Here is a 24,990-nt window from a genome sequence, read left to right as displayed (position 1 = left end):
TACTCTGTTGTGGAGGTGCTTCCAGTATTCATTACAATTAGTCCAAATATCCGTATCCGGGGTACTCAGTTGTACTTTGTCACAACAGAACCAAGCAGATGGGACTGTAGAAATGCTCCTGTGGATCTGATCACATCTATTTTTGCCCTCTTATATCCTTGGGTGATGTTTCAAAGTCACTAAAAAATTCTTTTTTTCTCATTATTGTAATATTGATTCTTGTGATAGTGCATAGCAAGCTGGGTCAACAACATCACGGGAGACCATATACTTACTAGAAAATCTGTGATACTACAAAAAAAAATCATCATATACGTGAGGAAACTCAAGACTAGGGTAAAAACTCTTGTGGGAATTGCATGAAGGCACATCAAGGCCCAACAGTAGCCTCATGCCAGCATCTGAGGAGTTTGTTCATGTTGTAAGTGCTTGCGTAATATTGAGTGATAATACCAGCTGTGCTTAGGTTCTTGAATTACAGCTAGATGGTGACCATAAGAGGACACACAGTGCCTGCAGGAATGGTTGGCCTGCTGCTAGACAGAAAAGCAGGGGGCTGGAAGCCGAGACTGCAAAAAGAAATAAGTGGTTTCCTGAATCTCTCTGTTGTTTATTATAACTTTCTTGGAGAATATGGCTTTGTATGTCATATTTTTATTCTGATATGCTTGTCTTCTAGTGGCACGTGCTGGCATATTGTCCCATAAATAATAAAAGCTTAAAACAGGCAGCTTAATCCTAATAGTCTTAGAGGTGACCTGTACTCAAGCTTTGCAGCTAGATTTGGCCTTCACGTGATCTTCAATTACTTGCGATGAGAATTCTAGCTAAGGACACATTTCCTGAAATGGATATGCAACCCCTCAGCCTCAGCCGCAAACATCCTTCACTAAACTGATGTCTGCTGCTTTTCTCTTTTAAGGAAAGCTGTAATTTTCTTCCTTAGTAATGCCTTTGACAGAAACCAAACAAAGCAAAGAACAATTAAAGTTATTTATATAGATGGCTGCACATGGTCACTTAACAGATTGTGTCATATCAGGACAAAGCAGGCTTCCCATGTTCCAGTCTGGTACATATTGTTAGGGCTGGAAGCAGTGGATCTGAACCCACGTCCTAAAGAGAAATATTCTCTTCTCTAGTGGACTGGATTAGGTAGCTTTCATCAACTCACATCTTTTCTTGGAAAGGCTGTAAAGAAACAAAGAGAATTTTCCAAATCTACCAGCCATGCTTTTCGAAAGATTTGAATATTTAATATTTGTTTTAAAGATTTAATCTAAAGATAAATGTTCTAACTAAACTGCAAGGGTAATGTAGGGATTCAACTGTGTCACATTTTCTCTCTAATTTAGCTGTCTAGGGAACCTCCCACATTTTGCAGAAGTGGAAATATCCAGTTTCATTTTATCTTTCTCAGACTGTAGCAGCTTCTTCAGAAGCCAGGGTCTCTCTACATTTACTTTTGGTGTTTGTTACTTTAATTCTCCTACAGTTTCACAAATGCTCCTAGTGCATTTTTAAATTTTAGCTTATAATCACTTTTTTTTTAAAAGGCACCATCTGGTTCCTGACATGGTTTAAAATAACAATCCAGCCAGCATGAAGCCTGCAGTTAGACTTTACACCTTTCACAATCAAGTTTGAGAGTTTCCTCACCTATTTTTCTCCACAAACACTGCTACCGTTGCGTCTCATTCCCTCCAGAGAGGTCTTGCAGAAAGCAGGGCCTTGTAACTCTTGCTTTCCTTCCTTTCCATCTTGAACATAGTCATTTTATGGGAAAAAAATGGATGCATCAAAGAAGCTTACATCAATGACTGTGGAAGATTTGCTGTAAACTGCTCTGTCAGAGGATTTGGAGTTGGATCTCACATTCCTATTTAAGCTGCCCTCTGGTGCTTATTGCTTTTGCACTGCATACCTTCAATACACCCCCTGGTTCCTGGAGTCCCCTGAAATATGCAGGGAGAAGAAATCAAGGACTGCAAAAATTCCTTAAAAAAAATTGGTAGCCCAATTCTGTGGATGTTTTATTTTAAGCAGGACATCAACATGATATGTTATCATCGCAGGTTATGCTAGGTGTATGCAACAGCACTGGCTGTCATGGTGTTTTCCCAATAGCTGAAAATCAAAGCATGCCACTAAGCAGTGCAATCATGCGACTGCTGCCCTAAGCACAGCTGAGGTTCAGCCTGGAATTTTTCTTTGGACTGGTGGAGGACTTGGGGTTGTCAGTGCCAAGGTAGCAAAGACAGTAAATATGAATGTAGCCTTTCCTATTAGCGGTCAGCAACTTTGGAAGGACAAAAACTACTGCTGGACAGAAAAGCAGGCTAATGCGATGAATGGCTAAAGGGCCACACAGGGCTCTTGGACTTCCATGCAGGTTATCAGTCCAGTGGGATACTCAATCCTTTTATTGTTTTCCTTCTAACTAAAGAAAATGTTGGACAATTATTTCCCTACAAGCTGCTCTGTGCCTGTATCACACTCCCGTCCCTGGTGCCACGGGTGGTTAATATTAGATGCACAGCTGATTGTCACGGTTGGTACCCTGTGACAGGTGCGGGACAGCCGCTGCACTGGAATCTTGCCCGGACCGATGCCGGCACTGGCACCAGCTTTCCCATTATATCAGGAAGGGCCACGTCCTGTCGCCACGATGCCCTGGCCCCCCAGGCTGTCCCCAGCTGTCTGCGGGACGTGGAGCAGGGCAGTGGGTGCTCAGGAAGGCTGCTGCAGGAGAAACAAACTGTCACTTCTCTGGAGCAAAAAGCTGGGAAGCTCCCGGATGGGACCACTGCTGTGTGGATGGGGTAAGGAGAAGGTCTCGGCAGAGCGCTGGGCTGGCAGTTTTCTGGTACTGCTCTTAACGGAGGGAAACACACACACACAAAAATGCTAAAAATCAAATATCAGCACTGTGAAATTAGTAGATATGGGCTGCATTTGCTCATCTGTTGGCCATCATTTCTTTATGGCACAGCACTTTGGGTCTGCATTAATTTTAATCAGCGTTCTCTAATTTTAAAATGCTCCTGTGCAAAGTTACTTTCAATTCCAGTGGTGATTAGATGGTGATGACGTGTTTTAATAAGAAACATGGGAGAGATATAGAAAAAGAAATCAAATGTGCTGACTGCACTTGTGGGGAGGGGAAGAAGTGCTATTGCTCTGCTCCAAAAATATCTGATCTGTTTGCCCAGGACTAATATCTTAAAGTCTCCAATCTCCTTTATTTTCTTTCTTTCTTTATTTTTCTTTTTCCCACTTCCCTAAACCATAATGGCCTTTTTTGGTAGAAGCAACAGAATGTCTAGGTGTTTTTAACTTAGCATAAAGACTGGAGAAAGGAAGATAGAGCCAAAAGTTGTGTAATGCTTCATGGGATCATTTCTAGTGTCCTGTTTCCTTTACACAACCCTTCTCTGTTAACTATGTGAGGAGAGGCAGGGCTGTCGGGCAGATCAGAAGAAATCCGTGCACCACGGTATGACTTTTGCTGAACAATGTGTGTGTGTACCTTCGTGGTGCCTTCATGCATGCTCACAGATGAAATGAGGCAGGTTTGCTTAGGGAATTGAGTGGGCTCTGTCTGCAATGTGACTGTCTGCTATGTGCTGGAAGGCAGACACTGCTCCTGCCTCTGAAATAAAGAAAAAAGGCAAAAAAACAAAAGAGAGACTCATTTCCATAATTCAGCACTTTCTGCTCTGAAGTGAAATGCTACCAAGGGCAGAAGGTTGGCTCCAGCAGCACTACTGGAGAGTTATATTGATGCAAAAGACAATAAAAATTAGTTGATAGGCTCTGGATCAGTGCTGTCCTCACTGTTCCCATCCATGAATAGTGGCGAAACAATTTTCTGAAAGTTGTAGAATAAATAAGTGCTATCTGGGCCAAATAAATACAATATGGAACTGGTGAGGGACCTCCAACTTCACAGGGATTGGGTGTCACAAGTGTCAGGGGCAGTCCAAGTCTAAATTTTTTTCTGGGAGAGGTTTTTCATTGAGCCCATTAAAATTTGAACATGGTCTTGACAAGGATGAGAGAAATTGCCTTTCCTCCATGATACTTATAACAACTGCATGTGAGGTCGTGCTTCAAAGCACACCAGACGCTCTTTGCTGTAGGAACACTAACATCTTCAGGGATTGCAAGATCCTTCGGAGGCTGGTACCCCTGACTGAGGACATTATGCTACTGTAACACTATTGCTGTCCTGTTGCTCATGACCTCTCCACTGCCAGCACCGTGCTGGGGACTTGACGTGGTTGTTTGGCCATGAGGACACTATGTGAACTATGATAATCCCATACACCTCGTAACGCCCTGACTCATGCTTCCAGCCAAACACTCCTCCTGCTCCCTCTGCTTCCCACTGCCCATGCACCCTGGTTTCTGCTCCTCTTATTTTGATATATGAAGTAGAATTTGCTGTGCCTCGAAGTAGTGCTTCAGCTATGCCCAAGCAGGAGTTCCCATGCAGGAACGGGGCAGCACTGAGGGCTGCTGTTTTGCTGAAGGGAGATGTGTCAAAGTAGAGGGAAAATACATGGCCATCTTCCTTTTGAAAATCATTTATTTCTGACTTTGAAAGTGCCTCAGCTCACAGAGAAGCCGTTTGATAATTTGATGCCGGTTTCAAGTACAAGATGAAAGTGAATTTTACTGCCACTAAACTTGGCAGGGTCCCTCAGGAGAAGTGCAGCAGTCTGCGTCCCTGGAAAGCTGGGTCTGTAGCCTTGTGCAAGATCTTGTGTACAGGTAGGAAAGCACAAATGAGCATGTGGATCTCCAGTAGTGCTGGGGACATGGTAGATTAAATAATGCAGGGGACATGAGAGCGCATTAATAAAAAGTTCTGTTTATTTTTTTTAATCATTGTGAGAAAATGCTCAGAGTTACAAAAGTTTGAGAAGAATTTCTTTTCTCTCTCGTTAAAACTGAGTATCAGTTTCATAGAAAATTATCATTATGGGTTAATGGGCTCCTGTACTTCATTATGTACTGCATCATATACATTACTTACAGTTCCCATCATTCTAGTAACTTAGTAATTTCTTGAACATCTAGCTTGCATTGTCACTGCAACATATTATCAGAAAATCCAGTTAGGTTTCTGAGCAGCATAGAAATCCCCTCTGTTACTGCAAGCACATTATCTAGTCAGAGATATTTTAATTTGGTGATAAGGAAATAGAGGAATATATTCTAATGTCATACACATCTATCTAGTGAGGAAGAAATCCTTTTTTTGTCTATAACATACAGAAGCATGGGCTAGCTACTCATAAAGTTGACCGCATTAGGATCTTGACACCATTGCTAGAAAAGCTGGTGATAACCAAGGATGTAAGCAAGGTATCCTGTGGTCATATACTGACAGTTCTGCACTTCTCTGAATTTGTAAAGGAACACTTCTTTCCCTTTCTGGCACAGAAAATCCAGTGATGGTGTGTTCCCTCCTTAACAGGGTCTAGAGAGAAAGAGTGAGGGAGAAATGCTGTTCAGCAGGGACACTGGGAAGAGAAGGCTGGGACAGATTTTCTGCCAGATGCTCCACAGAGCAAAGACAATTTCCAGACAAGTTTGTTTACAGCTACAGTTGTGTATTGTTTACAAACTCTCACCTCCTAAAATCCAAAAGAGGGAGGGGGAATTACTGGAAACACAAAAAGAATGCATGAACAGTCTTACTAGAGGCATAGAGGTACTCAAGTGGACCGCAGGATCCATCCTTTGGAGAGGTCTGAGGAGAACACACCCATGTGGCCCTGAGTCTGCTGCTGTTCAGGTGCCTCCTGCCCTTGTCTCACTTATTACTGACAAACTTCACTGGCAAACTAGGGTAAAGTTAGTATATTCTTGCTATAATTGATTACCTTTAGATGTCTTTGTCTTGAATCTATATCTGTCTTAAATTTATCCAATGCTGGATTTCCCTTATTACTTTCCTGGCAAGTTCAGACATTCACTCTGTATGTCTCTTATTAAAGGAAGAAGGAGATGAGGTGTTCACAAAACAGATAGATGGACATATCCTATATTAAGGGGATATTGGTAGGAGAGGCTTCTAAAGAAGGTGCCCCACTGAACCTTCAACAACACATTGGCAGCTCCAGGTAGGCCAAGTAGTAACGGAAGAGTGACAAAATGGAAAACAGTAGCAGCCCAGATCTCCAGTGTCAGCACTGGCACATCTCTGCGCAGTGCAGAGCCCCAGAGTGGGAGTAGGGTAAGTGACTACCAGTGATGGATGATGCTGAGACCTCAAAGGGAAATGATATAATAAATGGTTGGTCTGATACAATAGGAAATATTTGCATAGAAGTGGCGGGTAATAAATAAGCTCATGTTGCTATAGATCCTCCAGGCAGTGCTGGAGCAAAAATACTTTCTGGTTTTCTTTCTGTAAGGGAAAAATGTGGGGAGGCAGGGGCTTTTATTTGTAATAAACAGGCATGAATAAAACTGTTTGCTGCATATAGTCACTGTAATCTAAGGCTGAGACAGACCCAAGTCAAGTACTGCGGCAGCTGTAGGTTCTCAGTTGTCACAGCTAAGGTTACAAAACAACTTCCCTTATGGCTTGTCTAATGGCACTGTCTGGAGCTGAGGCTCCACTGCTGTATTTGTGGTTAAACCACTTTCTTTTCTTGCACTTGTTATCAGGGCTGCCAGGAAGATGGGGACAATCAGTCAGTTTGTCCCAGGCACTGACTCATTACATGTGATACATGGTAATATAAATATGAGTTCCACAGGTTCTACTTCAGCCCTGGAGTTTCCAACTGTTCCTTCTCATAATTTTCTATAGTATTTTATTTCCCACCCTATACCATTTTTGTGTGAATTTTACTCCCTTGCTTGTTTGTATTTGAATACTGGAAAACAGACATCTATTGCTGCTGCTGCAGTGGTCAGTCAGGTAGGTTCTCTGAGCTAGTTTTTGCTGGGTAGATAATTATTACTTAGATACAGCATTACAAAATTAATGAGACTTTGCTTAAAAATTTTATTCATTGATTTAGCGATTTGGAAGTGATTGTTCAAGAAACAGGTTAGCATCTCTTGCTTCGAAACAAAAATGTGGGAGGAATATACTGGCTATATTTTTAACATTTTGAGCTAGCTTCAGAAATCTTACCCACAGTCCCACAAAACTAGTGAAACCACGTCCCCTCCTTTAGATTTTCCTTGTAAACACCTAAGCAATGCATAAGAAATTTCATACTGAAAAAAAACCCCAAAACATGTCTGAGGATTAGTGAGTAGCCAGAAATGAGAATCATAAAATATCTACCTAACCTAAAAGTTAAAGGTCTTGTACAATGTGCTTCAGAATATTTTCTGCAGAGTTTTTCTTGGTGGCTTTTTCCCCCTCAAGAATACCACTCATTGTAATGACAGCTATCTAGCTGTCCACATTTAAAGGGGAGCTATGCTGCAGAAAACACACAAACAAAACAATAACAACAACAAACCCCTACCAGACCAGACCTCAGATGAAATTAAGCTTTAGTTTCCAAAGATTACAGTGCTAAAACTGTGAGGTTTTGTGTACCACTGGTAATTAGGATGGATAGTGTTCATCAGTTAGGGAGGTTCCAGAATAGCACTTAATATGCCCTCCCAGGTGGGGTTCTCATGTCTACAGTGGGACTACTAGGACTGCCCAATAGAATTAGTGTTTATAAAATCAGCACTGCAGTTAAATGGTATAGTATGTGGGGGGGGTTACATTTGTAATTTTAGAAGGTTTGTCATTTCAATTCCTTCTTGTGCACCTGATTGCATATCTCCCATATTCTCATCCATGGAAAGGGTTTCTGGGGCTTAGGACTTGGCAAGGAAAGAGGATTATTTTGGAATATGCATGTAATGACCTATGATTTGACAATGGCCCAACAAATGCTATATAGACCGGCTGCATACCAGCAGTTGAAAATGAGGTCTGCAAAACAAGGCATTTTTCCCTGTGCATTTCCTATAGTCGTGGTATAATGTGACTGGATAGATTCTTGCTGTTTCCTGTGTTTCTGCAGTACATTAAGCCTAAACTAACTGGATTTTAGAATTACTTGCTGTTCAGTACGGCATTGGCATCATAGGATTATAAAGCAGGAGTTCCTGACCACAGGAGTATACAATATTTAATCCTGCAATATAGTTTCTATAGTATTGCATTACGTTCCCTCATTAATCTGTTCCTCCCTAAACCCTATATTTTTAATGATCAAATTGTTCTATTATAGATAAACCCAATAGGTCTAAATCCAGTTAGTAAGCAAGACTACCAAGTTTTACATAGGAGAAAATGGAGGTGGAGTAAAAATGTGTGTGGGAAGTAGATAATTATATACAAAACATATTAGTTCCAACATCATATTCATCTTAATTATAAGAACCTGTTTGAGAGATAAAAAAGCTTCCCTGGAAGACAGCTAGCTAATAGCAGTGGACTTGTCTGGTTTGCCACTATTCTTTTCATTTGTAGATTTTTTATACTTTACAGACGGGTTGTGAATGCAGTTATCCCCACTTTACAGATGAGGGATCAAAGTTCTTGAAGAAGAAAAACTTAATAGCAGAGCACCAGGTTTGCTGCTACCCATGCTATGTCCTCTTTGACTTTCCAAAGAACATTTTTACAGCCACCCAAAACACTACTCCCCATTGCAGGCCCCGAACAGTGCACATGTATCTGGGGGTTGAATTTCAGCCCTACTGCTTTCCTTTTTCTGACAGTTCAATAATAAGCTGAAACAACATGCTATTCCCAGGGCTGCATAGACATTGCTAATGCAAATGAAAAAATAGTTTATTTGTCATGATGAGGTGATATTTGTATGTTATGCAAGGTCTCATGTTGTTAAACAAGAAAATCTCTACTGATTGTCATTTCATTTATGAAAAGAAAATACTGAGGACGAAAAATTCAATATATTCAAACCGTGAACGTATGTTTCTCAGGTTTCTGAGAGAGACTGGAGGCTAAATACAAAGCCTTATATAAGAATTAAGTATGATGAATTCTGCCTTGAAATTAAAATCCTTTCCCTTTTCACAGCTGTAGGCATTTGGGATGTAAGAGCAGTGTCAAGACAATAGCCTGGAGAAAGGCAGAGATCTGAGCTGGTTATTATCTTCCAAAGAGTTTGCAAAGCCCTCAACAACACCCTAAATTTAAAGCCCCATTGGTTGTGCAAGAAGAAGACATGCGGAGGAGCAAGAGCAAGAACAGTTGCTTTGATTGGCACTGGTTATTTGTGGTGGTGGTGTTGGCAGGAGACAATACCAAGTTTCAGGCTCCTGCTTGCTGAGATGAGTGAATGGGTGCAAAGAGCATTGAAGGCTTCAGTGTGGCCCAGACAATACAATCATAGTCCCAATATCCTTTGGTAAGCTAGACTGCCAAAAGGTGGGAAGTGTAGCTGAGGTAATTTTTTAGAGAAGGATATAAGCTTGTACTAGAAGTCAACTCAAACTCCCTCTGTGGAGCTTTGAGCTGTGTTTGGTTACAGGATAGAGAAGGTCTTGGTATGAATCATCCTCCTCCTTTGCTAGTCCAGGGGATAAAGAAGGGACCTGAGAAACTGAGACATTTCAACCACATGCCATCAAAGCCTGAACTGAAATCCCAGATCATATAGCATATTTGTATTATTAATATTTCTATTAATATTTTTACTTTTCTAGCAGTATTTGTATCAGGGTATCCATAGATTTGGCAGCTTGCAGAAAAGATTGGTATGTCTGTTTTACAGGATCGGGAAACACAGAAGGCTGTTTCTGGTCAACAAGGCAGCCTGCTTAAAATCTTGCTCTGGCTGCTCCTCATAAAACCTTCTGCATGGCAAGGAGGCTTCAGTGGACATCATAGCTGAGATGGGGATGGTTTCAGGTGGCAAGTTATAGGGCAAAGTCTTCCAGCCAGAGGTTTCATGAGCAACACTAGCCAGAGTCTCCGCAGTTTCCATATCTGCCCCCTGGAAAGGGGGATAAGCAAATCTCAGATGAGCAATTTTACTGACAAATAACTCAGTCTGTCATATGTGAAAGATATGCTAATTTTCACTGAGTTAAAACTGATCTGTGTCACAGTAGCCAGATGATTTACCACACAGAAAAAATCAGAAGTCAGAAAATGCCCCATGACAACTGGTCAAACACAACACAGAGCTGATTCCACTGGCATCCTGGGTGGTTCCCTGCAGGCCATCATGTAGGGTCAGATGCATCTCTGCACTGCTCAGGTTCAGAACCATTAGCTCTACAGTTCACCCCAATTTTTCTGTTTGCTATGCACAGTGAGGAGGTGGAAGACTGTGTTCATCTAGCTTGGGATCCTGGGAAACAGTGGGAACTCTGGGAGAGAAACAGGACATAAGTACAAAAAACTGCTCTCCAGCCACATCTCTTCGCTTTCAGGCATTGAGAGGTTTAGGAGGGGCTTCTTGAATGGTGGGGCGTCCCAACCGTTCTGCTGGTTATCCATGTCCCTCATGATTTTGTCTGTTTCCCTTTTAGGCTTTATTTTATGATTTTTGGCCTCTGCAGCATCCTGTGGCTGTGAGTCACAACTTAATTACACCTTTTGCGAATAGGTTCAATGCTGCACTGGAACTGACAATCAGTATTTGCAGTGGCGATGCAAAGAGACATTTTCCTTGTGAAATGTACTTTTCATCAGCACTACCCCATGAGGGAAGCTGCCTGTTGAAACTTGCAGGAGATAACAGTTTTGAAGGAGGAAGGGACCAGTGCCAGCCATCACATTGCTGATGAGTGAGAGGAGATAGTTAGGTACTGTCAGCGTGGTGCTGCGCACCTTGTGCTGCCTGGCACTGGAACAATTAAAAACTCCATGTTGCTCACTGAACGCTAATTGCTTATTTGGTTCACTGTGGCCATGGAAACACCTGACCTATTTACATCTTCAGCAGAGCAAGTGGTGGTTGGTGGAAGTGAGGTGGGGAAATGGGGAATGCTTTGAATTTGGATTTTCTAGACTTTTATTAAGGTGATGTATGTGAATGAGCACGTGTGTGTGTGTGCTTGTGAGGGAGAGTCAGAGGAACGTGGCCTGAACAGGCCAAGGGTTCCTGCATTACTGCAGTGGCAGCATTGGATGCTTCTTGAGCAGAAGTGATTTGCCTAGAGCCTGTGTTTTGCATACTTGAAATAACATTCACCTTCTCACCCACCATTTCCAAGGTTTGTCCTTAGCTTTCTAAGGTCTTATGGGAATTCATTCTCCTGTAGCTTTGACAGCAAACTACTTCATGCTTTCTCTGCAGTGTTCATCCCTGACAAGGCTCCTTTACATGGGAATCAGCTTGCTCTACCAAGGAAGGAATAGAAAGGAGTCTCATCCTGCACAAGAGTTGCCCATGCACCTTATAACTCTCATCTGCTCCTTGCCCATCTCTCAGCAGAGGTGGGAAGATGGGAATGAGCAATGTAAAGTTATTTGGCCACATCAAATGGAGCAGGTGATTTCTCTTAACTGTAGTTGGGGCTTTTACTTAAGCTGCAGATCCCTGTGACAGGATAATGCCATGTAAGTTAGCAGAGCATGGGCACAGCAAATGTCAGGCTGAGCTTCCAAATTCTGTTCTTCTGAGGGCATGTATTAACATAAATAGGCAAATTAGGTTTTAGAATAGCAGTTACCTGAAATGAAGCCCTAGCTAGAAGCAGAGGAGATCTGCTGGAGAGGCGAGGATATTAAACTCTAGGTGTAAAGATGACCTCTGCAGATACAAAACAATCATCATGCTTATTAAGAACTAAAGGAACTCCAAGACTTAAAGATCTGTTGGAAAATCTTGAAGAAGAAAGGACATGTGTTATTGCTATTAGTGAGAGAGATAGTGTCTTTAATATTCCCCAAAGCATCTGATTAATCACCATAACATCAGAATTTAGGAATGCAAGTTTGGTAGCTCTTTAAGATGAAACAGTCTGCTCCGCACACGTTTCTATTATTTTAATTTTTTTTAATGCATGTTTCTAAACCATTCATCTTCTGGCAGGTAACATTATCCTGAAAGTAAGGGTTTACTAAGGAACAAACTGTGCAAATTCTGTTCTTAAATACCAAAATTAAAGAGAAAATACCATCTGTCTCCTCTCCAGCCTACTCTCCCTGGTCCCAGTAACAGTTCCTAGTAGAAAAACAGTCGTGAAGCTACTGAGATGACACACAGCAAAACACCATAACACAATGGTTTATGCGTGCAGAGGAGGCAGGTGGAAGCCTTGTTCCTGGATGGGTGTGGAAGATATTCATGCTGCCCTGTGCTCCTGGGGCCCTGCTTGGGCTTGGTGGGACTCTTTTTCCATGTCAAAGGCTTTTAGGTGACATTCCTGAGAGCTCTCTCCCTGACCTGCTACAGCAATCAAATTGATGATGGAGTTTTGACAGCAGCTGTGACTCATTTCAGGAAAAGATCCACTTGAGTGCTCATTATCACTTCAGCATCATTTACATTTTTCCCAGTCGGGGTGAATATTTTGTCATGACAAGGCACAGTCTATTTCCTTTGCCCTGGGAAGCCCGCACAAACAGACTTTCTTCCTGGAAGCTCCTGCCAGAAGCTTTTCAGCTAGCTGTCTTCTGTTTCTGACTTCCGTTTTTTTTTTCTACTTCTTGTCCTTAATGGCTGTCTGGGTTTTGGAGACTAGTTATACAACACTGTTTTTTTCCCTCCTCCAGCATCACTGAGCAAATTTCAAGGCCATGAAGGAGGGGGAGGAGAAACTGATGTGCTGAACCACCTTTGCCCATCCACTTGTGACTAGCGTATAACGGGTACAGTTGATTTGAGATTGCCAAGAATTTGCTGCCAAATTGAATTTTTCATAAACTGATTACTGCAAAGTGCTTTTGGCAGAGGAAAATTTAACACCTTTCTAACAAGCTCAGCTCAGCACAGCACAGCTCATAAGAGGGATACTGTAACAATAATCCCCTTCTGGATCCTTGGCCAGGCTTTTGGGTTTACTGAAAAACTGTTTCCACCCCCTTTCTTTCACCAATGAGTAAACACATTTAAGGTTTTTTAACAGCTATTATTGGTGCAAACATAGAAAGACTTCTCTGCTGGTGTAAAGCAGTCTACCTCTATTGATTTCTGTGCCCTGAGTTACTTCAGTACTGTGGGGGTGATCATATGAGTCAGACACAGTCAATAAAGTTGATGGTAATCTACCCTCAATAACTTAATCTTGGCACTTTACTCCAGAGAGAGAGTTATGCAGCCATGAAAAGGGGCTGTCTGAACTACTTAAACAATTTGTCTTACAATTTCTGCCTTGCATTTTCTCTTTGCAGAATACTCATCCAAAAAAAAGAAACCAACTTTTTGATTTACAATGTGTCTATTCTTCATTTTGTGTCAGTGGGTTTATAAAATAGGCAGATACATTTGGTTTGGTACTCAAGATGTAACGTCCTTGTCACCTGACAGCTGTCACAGTACAAGCAGGGAGAGATGACTTCCAAGGAAGCATGACAACTTCATATCCACAGGTAGTCACCTCTGCTCATTCAGAGACACACGCTAACAGAGTCCCCAGAATTTACTTTATTTACATGAGCATTCAGGAAAGGATAAAGAGAAAACAAAGTGCAATTAGAGCAAAGCTGCTATTTGCAATGAGCCCAAATCATGTCTAGAGCTCAAAAAATATGCACCAAGACTATTATTTTTGGGCAAAATACGCCCCATCAGTGTAGCAACTTAGCACTTAGCAACTTAGACACTGTGGAGGATCTGGTTCATGGTAGTTCCTTGATGTAAACTCCAGCCAGATAGTCCAAGGGGTGAGCAGCAATCCTGCGGTACGAACACATCTGCTTGAGAAACCTGGAAGAACAGATGTTAGGTGTAAGTGATGCTTTAAAAAATAGTAATTGATCATTTTTAATCCCCCACTCCTTAGATCAACCTCTTAGCAGGCACTTCTAGCTTAAAATAAATAGTACCTGAGCAATCACAAGAGGGGGAGAGTGTGTCCTTATTTATTATTCTGTTTGCTTTGACATTCCTTAATATTTATACCATAACACACGGCAGGGCTTCACACATGCCAAGGACATAGATGCAACAAAAAGACCACAATACTCCAAATGGGAGACATTCATGGAAGCGCTAAGGAGCAGAACAAAGGCACAACGTGCTACTGGATCCACCACCAGCAAGAGGTTGTGAGGAATAATCCAGATGGACAATGGGGTCATAATTTAAAACAATGCCATCTGTTTAGGAAATCTGAAGGGTCTTGATCTGCCCCTGAAATGAGAAAAGAAGTAGGAGTTCTGGAGCTTTTATTATCTTCGGTGGTGCAAACAAGCAAGAGATTTCCAAGTGTCCAAGGAGACCCTCATGTGCTGGGGAGAGGGCAGTTGTGCTGATGTATGGAGCATGCAGGGGAACTGGTTTCACATTTGCAAGAATTGTAAATTAATTAAGGCAATGTTGATATTTATAATTCAAATATTTTTACTAGATTTTTTACAAATATTGTATAATTTGGATTTTTTTGTGTACCAAGGATCTAGAAAAACTAAGGGAAAAAAACAACTGCATTAAGTCAAAGCAGGGATTCTTTTTGTTTCTATTTCACTCCAGGAAAATGCTCTTTGTTACCCATTAGCATCCATATTTTAAATGAAAAAGTCATTTTTAAATTAAAAATGATCCTTTGTAATTAAAAGTGAATTTCAGTGAGACGTTTTAAATGATGTAGGATGTTCACTGAAAGTGACCTAAAACTAATGCCAAATCCTCTCAAAAGATGCTTCATCGAGTACTTTTAGCCATCTCTTCTCAGCACACAGACATTATCCATAGCAGGAGGAGTTCTGGTGTTAAAACAGAAGGTGCATATGATGAGGAATTCTTGCTTCATTCTGATAATTCATAAATATTAAGGATAGATATTTGACATGATAAATGATGTTGAAAATCACTATGTTGTAGGAAAGGAAAAATGGCAGCTGTGAAGCAGCAAAGACTTTGGCAAAAAAAAAAAATTAAATGTTTTATTCTGGTTTTAACGTTTCAGACATTGCCAACAATAAAGAGTTTTAAACAAACAAGAAAGACAGAATAATTAACTACTACTGGTTTTCTGTCATTCCAGGGCAAAGATGGGACTGTATATTTCCTCTTATGGGGAAATAGGAAATTAAAAAAAAAAAATCAAAACCAATCCATTTAGGTTTTCATACAAAAAACCATGAAAAACTGTTAATTTTATTTTGAAAAAAAATTTAGATTTTTTTTCTGGTTTTCTCCTTTATTTAAGTAAGTAGGATAGGGAAAGAAGCTACAGTTGCAAAGTTCAACAGTTTCATTTAAAAAAATAATTTAAAAAGCTCTTTCATTTCTTCAGAAAATGTAAACTACTCCTAAACGCCAGTACATGAAGATGGCCCAGAATAACCAAGCCTTCTGTTGCTTCTCTGCAAAACCACTTGTATCTGCAATGTAGCTTTAGAGAGATGTGTCTGTGCATCCATCTCATTGAATCAGGAATCTGTTTCTTTTGATGAAAGCTCAGTGAGGAAGATTATGGCACTTTTCACTTCTTGTCATACCTCCCTTCTTACTCTTGTATGCATGTATATGAAAAATGCATTTTGAATTGGCCTCCAGAAGGAGCATTACTTTTAAGACGCAAATGTCAGGATCTGCCCTGCCTGGTACTTACACACCACGCAGTTCTCGCACTGAAGGAGAGAGTAAAATCAAAGATTAAGATGTTTTTTTCTCTTTATCCGCAAACCTCCTTCCAATCAGTGCATCGCTGGAGAAGAGAAAAACAGATTTGTGAAAGAGAGTGCAACTGCAGTGGTTTCTATAACCTGTTATTCATCTTGACCACTTTCTTCTAGCCTCCTCCCTGTCCTCTCAGCACCCCTGGCAGGACTGGGGACATGGTACCCATCCAGAGTCACCCAGGTACAAGTCTGGTGAATCAGGAACCCTAACGTTCTGTGTTTTCTTACTCTGCCTCCAGCATGTTTGGGAGAGAAGACAGACAGTGATTTGTTTTTCAGGTTCATTATGGTCTTTTTGCCTTTGTTAACACAGATATCATATTTGGGAAGAAAAAAGCTTCACATTTATTTTGGAGAAAAAGCTGAAGTGTTGTTTTCATCCTGAACCAGCAACAAAAACGCTCTTGACTTTCTCAAGGCACAGAATTCTAAAAATGCATGTAATGTCCTATTTTACTGGCTTTTCAGTTCTGAATCTATTTTCTGTATTCTCCTCTGGTATGTCAATAGCACACAGTGCTGGTTTTCATCTTTCACTCGGTCTTTTTTGCAATAGCAGAAATACTTTTTTTAATTGATTCTTTTTTAAAACGTTAAGAGCAGCTGTTACTTGGTGTTGTCTAGCACATCTTAACACTGCTTGTAGATCACAGAGCTTCTGTTTTACATTAGGGCTGAAAGTGTTTTCCATTTAGCTTAACCTTTTCTATAGGTATCTATTTAGATACCATTAATTCCAATTTATTTAAAAAAATGAAGTAAGCTATCTTTTATTATTTTTTTTTATTTTAATTTGTGTGGCATTATTCTGTTAGACCATATAATCCAGCATCAAACATTTCATGCCTTGCCTAGTTTCATTCAAAGCATTCCTTTGCTTGGATGCATCAGGCAGACCCCTTGGGCAATTTGTTTCCAGTTGAGAGATATTAATGTTTCTATGTGATAAAGTGGTGATGGTTTCTTCAGTTTCATCTTTCTGTGGCATTAAGACTCTAAACGCAACACGTGTTGACGAACGAGGCACTTGCGGAGGCAAACAGCAAGCCCGCATCAGTGGAAGCAGAGTGACACGATGTAGAGACAAGAGTCATCTTTTAATCCATTATTATATACTTCGTGTGCACATATTGGTTGCTATACAGGGCATATGACACTGGTGCCCGTGTCGTCTCCGACCTGTGCCTATGAAAAAAACATGAGCTTGTATTATATAAATACTGCCCAGTTTGCTGCCGGAGGATGTTGCATATATGTATGATACCATCGCTTGGTAAACAATTTTTTTCTGCAGTTTGGCCAGTATCATTAGTTAATTAGACCCTGGCTGTTTAGGCACCTGGAACAAGCAATGGGAATTTAAATTCTTCTGATAAAAGGGTTTATTTATAATGAGTCTCACCACATAATGAGTTCCAACTAGGGGAGACTGACCATTAGTGGGTGACTCACAGCATTACTTTAAAGATCAGAGACACATCTTCAATTTTATAACATTTACATGCACTCAGTGATGATGAATTCTAGAAACATATCTTTTGGCTCCAGTTTTTCCACCGTGTTAAATTTGATGCAGTCCTCCTATGCCTGAGAGTAAACAGGCAGGACACAGCAGACTATTTATTTTATTTCATTTTTTTTATTGCTCTTCCTCTCTACAGTTTCAAGAGGAAAAGAAGCAGAGTTTTTAATATTGCGAGACTGTTCAGCCTTTTTCAGCTGGGAGATGTCAGAAGCAGCTGCAGACTTAAACGAAAGGAGCTCATCTCTGAAAATTTGCTATGCTGTAATAAATGCAGGGTTCTGCTGGTGAGCTGCTGCTGACCCTTTAATGTCTTTATACTTCAGCAGTACTCCGAGGCACTGTGGTTCCTTCTCCTCCTTTCCGGGCTGCAGCAGCTCCTTTTCCCCCCTCCCTGCCCACCCAAGCTCAGGATTTCATTATATGAACGTGAGAGCTCACCATAACATTCAAAGAGTACACTGAATTTGAAGAAAAGGGCCATGTCTGCTTTTAACACCCAGACAGCAGCTTCCCTGCAGCTGAGATTGATGATCTCCTTTACTGACATATTTGCCTTAAATATGAATCATGTGATTCCCCGAGTCACGTTCATATACTGCACGTTGCTGGTATGCAGTGCAGCGGTTGTTATCTATTTTATTTAAGTAGCATATGCTATGCAAGGGAAGAGTGCGTTTTCCCTGTATCTTTGTGATGCATTTTCCCAGTTAGAGTTATGCAGCACGTTAGGATGAAACCCAAGAACTATCTTCCAGACTCCAGATCTCTGGTCTTTTTGCACTAATCTGTGAGCATCAGCATCTGACAATCTGGAGACTGGTGCAGTGTTAAGAGCATGACAGATTCCCAAAAGATGCATTTACAGCTGGGGAGGTGAGCATAGCATATGTAGAGCATTGTAAAAAGATCTCAGAATTTGAAGGAGGCTCTGGGAAACCATCTGGATGTAGTGTAACCTGCAGTTTAGAGATGTTGGAAAGTCTTTCCTCCCTGACGCTTGAGAGTTACTCAGTATAGTCATGCTGTACTTCATCATGGGGTACGTGTGGTGTAGTATCGTGAGCTGCAGGGTGAAATGCCAAAGAAAGGGAGAAGCATGACTGACAGGCCAACCAAACGCTGCCTGGAGAAGCTTTGGATAATGTGGGAGAGCTTGGGCTACCAGACACTTGTAATAGCCAAGAAAATCACTTGAGGCAAATAAGCATATGCAGACAGATGATAAAACTACAGGATAGTTTGGATTATTTGGAGATTATCACAGCTGAAAGGCACGAGTACTATTCAATACTTGGTAGCAATGGGACTAAATCCAGCATAAACCCCAAAATCTCTCTGACAGAGGATGAAAGAGATCTCTTGTTGAGATCCTTCTAAGCCTAAGAAAATACAAGGCCATTTCTAGGCATTGATGAAAATACGGTTATAAAAAGAGCCATATGCAGTTTATGAGACTGTAACTTGGATCCCCGCAGGAAGTACTGAAGCTGGCAGGGTTGCAATCATGAGCTGTCACCATATTCACAAAAGCTCAGTGGTTCGAGGCAACAGTCCTAGTTGCAGTGGGAGCCTGGTCTTTTGGAAAAGCCGTGGTTTCAGAGGCAGCAAAAGATATGGTACCAAAACCAACTGTAGACTTACAGCAGCCTCCATCAGTTGACCTGACTCAAGAGTGCATGAGTGAGAACATGCGTGATAAGGAGAAGTCCTACGTGAATCATCACGGTAACAATAGTTCATTTTTTCCATAGCTTGGAATATTGCAGTAAAATATCACCAGAAAGCAAGTTGCTCTGATGAACATGATAAGTATTAACATTGGGAGATAATTTTCACTCTTAAATTTCCTTCACATTTTTTATTTCAGATGCTGTTTTTACATCATTTTTATTTATTCAGACAGAAATAGTCCCTTATATAAGACTTTAGCTGTTTGTTCTCTTCTAAAGTTGCTCATTTATTCTTCTTCTATTGTGGGAAACCTGTTTGCAGCTAGGATATGCCAAGAAAAAATGGTCCTTTTGCTTCTTTTTCCCCAGCATGCTACTCAGCTCTCTCCAAATCTCATTGCTTTTTAATACTGAAGACTTCAAGGCAGAGAGAGATAAATAGAAAGAGACTTTAAGTACTTTTATATGGGGCAGTTTGCTAGTTGGCACAAGCCCCGGTCTGAGTCACTGTTTAATTGTGTTTGTTGATCATAGTTCTGGCCTGGATATTTTAAAATAGATATTATCTATTTAAAAAATGAAGAGGGATAAAACAGAGGAAAATCCACACACTTTAAGGTGCCTGAATGCTTCTAAACTTTTTTTTTTCCTTTTAAAATAAAGAGCCTGGGAAATTGAAAACATCCACATTATGTTAAATGCAAGTAGAGACTTTGGAGTGCCAGTTTACCAAAAACTGTGTAAAATCCAGATGTAATCCATCCCTGGTCCTGCAGCTGGGATGAATTCATTCCAAAATGCAGAAACCTTTAATTCCCTGGTCTGACAAAGACTAGCAAACAGCCAGGGTTGAATTAAATTTGCCAAGCATTGCTGGCTGTGGTTACTTTTTGCCTGAAGTGCCCTCAGAGACCTCATTGTTAAGAAGTATTTTCTATGGCATGAGTAGACAATGTAGTTCAATCAGCCTAAAATATCACAGCTATCAGCTAATGTGGAAATGTATTTGTTCCTTTGTTTTTGTTTTTTGGTTCTTTTTTATCCTGTTTGTTTCAGGGTTTTCTGTACTCCTGCAATGTGAAATTTGTGAGATCTTGTGAGAATGTGGTATATATCTGTAAGTTGGAAGTTGAACTATAGAAAAAAAGAAATATTTCTGGGGGTCTCTTTCTCTATACAGCTTATTAAGGAGTAGTGTAGCATTACTCAACCTGGATGGAAAGCAGCCTGCAAGTGAAGAACTGCAGTGGAGTGCCGGAGAAGAGGCAGGTGGGCAGGCTGATGCTCCTAACTCCATGCTGCCTGGAGAGCTGGTGCAACTTTCTTAAAGGTTTGGCAGGTGAAATGCAGTTCCTAGCAACCTGAAGTTTCTTACTGGAGCAGTTTGTCTGCTCCTCCATTGGTGGTCCCACGCAGGTGTATCACACTTGAGCAGAACAAGAATCCATCTCTTTGCAGTTACAGTAAACTGTTTCCAGGTGCAGGCAGCAATCTTTGTGTTTGGCTCCTCATGCTCCATCTTTCTCAGAGCAGACTGCAGCAGCTGTGGCCACACTGCCAGAAAAAATAATAATAACAGTTAAAAAAAAAAAAAAAAAGAAAAAAAAGCTTTCTGTTTTCCATAGCTTGTTTTCTTTTAGAATTAATGACAGTTGTGAAGATGCCCCCAAAACCCTCACTCCAACCACCACTGAGAATTTGGCATGGAGTTTAGCATGGCTATGGGCAGGGAGCAGGACAGAACATCAGGCTCCATATCAAGTGCATGGGTTTGATAAGACAACTTTTCCCCATGAGAGTGATTCTCGGCTTTATTTCCTAGTTTTCAGACTTAGTCTCCAAAGGAAGTCTGAGAAATAATATAGATCATGTATAAATACCCAGGTGGAGCGTCCCTGGTTTAGGTCTTTCATCCGTAAGTTGACAAAAATGTTGTGAGTTTCATAAAACCTGAAGGATGCATCTGTGTTCCTCTGGCAGCGCAATAATAAAATCAGCAAAGGCTGATGCTACTGTGCAGATACATCCCTCACAATAAACATTTGAAAAGCATTACATCTCTAGAGTAAATGAGGCTGTCAAAGAAGGCCACTTTCAACAAATCATACTAAATTACAGCATGTGAAAAGTATTGCAGATTAGCTACTCTTGGTTCATTCAGCACTTAATGGCCAGTCTTGAATGGCAGGCAAGAAAAGGGAAGCTGGTACTATTCAGCAATGTATTAGCTATGTACATACAGAAGAGATGTCGTGAACCCAATTCTTCTGCTGCCTGCCTTGCACCTCAGAAATATAAGAGAGATTCAGTGCATCTCCAAGGAGGTTGGCAGCAAATGCTGGAGGCACTCACAGGGACTGTGGCACATTGTGGTACTCACTGCGTTCCCTCTTTGTGGAGACACGTTGAGCATTTTCCTTTCCCCCGATCTGACTGAAGCCACTCAGACTGAAAATGTGTTTTGCCCTTTGTGTATCAGTGCAACAACCAGCATAAATGTCTCATCACTCTTGGTATTAGCAGCTCACTACTCCCTGCCTGCGTTGTCTGCCTCTGCCCCCTCCCCACACTGCCACCAGCTCTCCTTGCAGCCTTGGTCAAATCACCTCCCTCTCTCTACTTTCAGCACATACTAAATGGTGCTCCCAACACTTGTTTCCTTTCGTGTACAGATTGCATGGATGAAAACCTCAATAGAAAGGAATTATTAGTATTTATAGTGCCTCTGGCAAATGCTGCCTTTTTTAAGGAAGTGCCAATAATTAGGTGTGGTGTTTTAATTAACGAGAGCAATCTGTAATTAACAAAGGGATGCTGTATTTTTATGTCTGATTTTTATTATTTTTATTAATCAGCAGTAGTTAACAGGTGTTATATTTTCAGTTACTTGTAATGCTCTTTTGCCTATTTTTTCCCCTTCAGTGTGGGATAATTGAGTGAAATATTTTTATCACATTTTAAGACACAGTCCACCTGATGAGGAGAGTCTGTTCATGTCATATTGTTTTGTGTGGCAGTGTTGTACAAGTTACTTTGGATGCTCTCGAAAGCAAGTAAATTTCAGTTCTGTTCTTAAGGTTCAATGCTTTCTATGGTTACCTGGCTAATGCATGTAGGCTACACAGAAACTCAGTTTACTCTCCAATTTCTCACATAAATAGTTGTTTTCATTAACTGGATGTTTAGACACCATTGTGCAATAAATGGTGTCTGATTAAATTTAGTCTGATTAGAATACCTCATGTGTAACCTACCACAGAAAAAAATACTTTTTTTGTTCTTCTTATTTCTTTTCTTATTTCTTATTGAAAAAAAATCCTAAAATTTAGTTTTGTAACACTGATGAGCTTAGCCATTCTTCACAATGCGACTCAATAACCCAAATTACTATTCTGAATGTGAAATATATTTTGTTCTGGTAAATGGTAGTTCTTCGAGAGGTTTTATATTAGGTTGGATAGCTGAAATTGATATTACAACCTGAGAAGGACCCAGTGATGATGCCTGAGCAACTTTCAAAGAGCCTATATTTTTCTGTACTGTGCTTTGGAGATGTATGTATTCAATTGCTAGTGGTAGGCTGAGAATGGCCATGGGCATTAATTACCTATAAGATGTGTATGACCATTCATCTGTTTGTGTGTACGTAAGAGACAGCAGGAGACACAGTCTTCAAGTGTGCTCCTTAAATAGGTTGCTTTGCTGTGAAAGCTGGCAGAAAAATTCCTGAACAGCTTCACACTATCGGCATTAGCAGTTAACACCCTTCTTCTATGTGACAGGGTGTGTGAAAGAGGTGTATGGCTACCTAAGCTTACTGTGAAAAGCAGAGTAAAATGGTTCAGAGCTGTCAGTAGTACAAGATTTTTATTCATTCCTTGCTGTTACATCCTGCATGCACCATGCAACCTCTAAGCTGATAGTCCCTGTATTTTCATTTTCAGGCTAAGTCCCTTGACAGTTTTGCAGTCCTCACAGCTTTGGTGATAGAGACATCCCGGCACGGTGTAGCCTGATGGAGAGGTTGTTGTAGCTGCAGATTTAGTCTGAATGTTAACGGATTGTGGAATTGATAGGAAGGGGAAGGAAGTTCTTTTCTTTCCAACCAGAGATGACACTAACCAGGTGAAATTGGTGTGATCCCACCAGGCTGCTGCTTAAAAGGCTTCTGCTGTGGCTGGCAATAACAGTTACATGGCCTCTGCCTTGGACTGAGAGGCACATGTACATTGGGGCCAAAAAGCCTTTAGCTTTTTTCTCTTGTCTTTCACTTCTCTTCTGCCTTTACTCCCTCCCACAACTCTACATCTGGATGTAGAGTTTGTTTTGTAATAATTTGGGAAACTCTTAAAACAAAAACAAAAAAAAAAAAAGCTTAGCATATCACTACTTTATATCAGCCCTAATTTCCTTATTTATCCTAAAAGATAACTTTTGAAAGAGCAGACAGGATTTAGGATGCCCATGTTGACTATAAGCTGAACCTTGTCGGATGCCCTCGTCACCTTTCCTCCTACTTAGTGATTCAAAAAAAGAGAGAACTTCCTTGAGGGGAGTGATTACCTGTTCTTAATTACAGATTTCTCCATAGCCTTAAAAGCTTTCCCAAATAGGAATCATCAAGTGAATCACAGACTTGTGAAAATCCCTGGCAGGGACATGTTAGTTCTGAGGCTTCCAGATGGTTAACCATGTCCTTGTTATGAGCTTTGCGGAAGAGTGCATGAAAAAACCTCAGAGCTAGAAATATTAGTGCTTGCATTTATTTATTTATTTTATTTTGGCTATACTCCTGTGCATGCAGATTTGTGATTCTTCCCAAACAAGAGTTAGTGAATGCTGACATTTACTGAAAAGGAAATTCTTTATCGTATCAATGTGTGTATAAGCTAATGCAGATTTTTAAGGTAGCAGAGCAAAGGTCCTGGAAGTCCTTCTTACTTATTATCGCTGAAGGGAAGAATGGAAAAATAGGAAGACAGCAACAGATAGAAATAAATAAATAATAATTAAAAAAAAAAAAACCAACAAGAAAGAATTAAGAAGCTAATAACAGCGAAAGCTCAGTGCCCAGGCTATGTCTCTTGCTGTGTTTGAATGATTTTTCTTTGTAGACAGCTTTGCTTGGCACTATTTTTAGAATCTCTTTAATAATTGAGCTGTAGCGATTGTGCTCAGCAGTTAGAACAGGCAGGGAAAATAGCATCTGAAAGAAACGGTGCACCAGGGTAATAATTTAAATCAAACTGCATTATACAGCGTTCCCCTTTCCCCCCTTCCCCAGAAAGGTGAAATGCTGCAGAATACTGAACACAGGGGGAAAATGAAAATTGGTCAAGTTTACAGCACGTAATAAAATCCATCAAGAGAGTTTATGTTTTAGGGGTGGAACACAGGAAGGGGAGATCTGGTCAGCTGTTAACAAATTACCGTTACTAGGTGGTGTTTTATGAGGGGAGTGCCTCAACTTCCCACCACGAGCAATGAATTAGGAGAGAACAGCCTGCCTCTTCCTTGCAATGAGAGGATTAGCACAGAGGAAAAATATTTGTCAAACACTCCAAAACAAGCACAAAGCAGCAGTCCAGTGAGATACAGGAAGCTCCAGTGGTACTGTCACTGTTTGACTATTGCGTGGCTGCATGATTAAGCCCATGGTCACACCAGGACAGAGCAGGATGCTCAGCATGCCTGGAAACTGGGTATAAACTTGAAAATGCACAGTAGTCCATGGAATTTTAGGAATAGGACCGTTATAGATTATGACTGTAAAGCTGTACATGTCTCTAGGAAGTTAGATTTTCCTATCAGCACATGAAAGATTCCCTTCAGTATTCCTTTATTCAAACTTTCTACAGTTACTAGAATTTATTCTTTTAATGTTTGAACTCAGATTCTTTTCTCATAACACCTTCATCTTCCACTTCTTTTTTGCATAAAATAATAATATTGACATTGTGACAGAGAAAATATCTCTGAGATAAGAACTT

At 40.7% G+C, this 24,990-nt stretch overlaps 1 protein-coding gene across 1 annotated transcript in view; it reads left to right on the top strand.

Annotated features, from left to right (window-relative positions):
- Window positions 1-2,698: 2,698 nt before the first annotated feature.
- The window catches only part of ARPP21 (cAMP regulated phosphoprotein 21), a 199,114-nt gene continuing 176,822 nt past the window's right edge, over window positions 2,699-24,990 (top strand). Inside the window, exon 1 of the mRNA XM_054059274.1 lies at window positions 2,699-2,822. The gene's annotated coding sequence lies outside the window, so the exon portion shown is untranslated. The remainder of the gene's footprint in view (window positions 2,823-24,990) is intronic.

The sequence above is a fragment of the Cuculus canorus genome, chromosome 2 (assembly GCF_017976375.1).
Source record: "Cuculus canorus isolate bCucCan1 chromosome 2, bCucCan1.pri, whole genome shotgun sequence".
Taxonomy (NCBI): Eukaryota; Metazoa; Chordata; class Aves; order Cuculiformes; family Cuculidae; genus Cuculus; species Cuculus canorus.
Note: the sequence above shows the minus strand (reverse complement) of the source record. Positions and strands in the feature narration are given on the sequence as shown.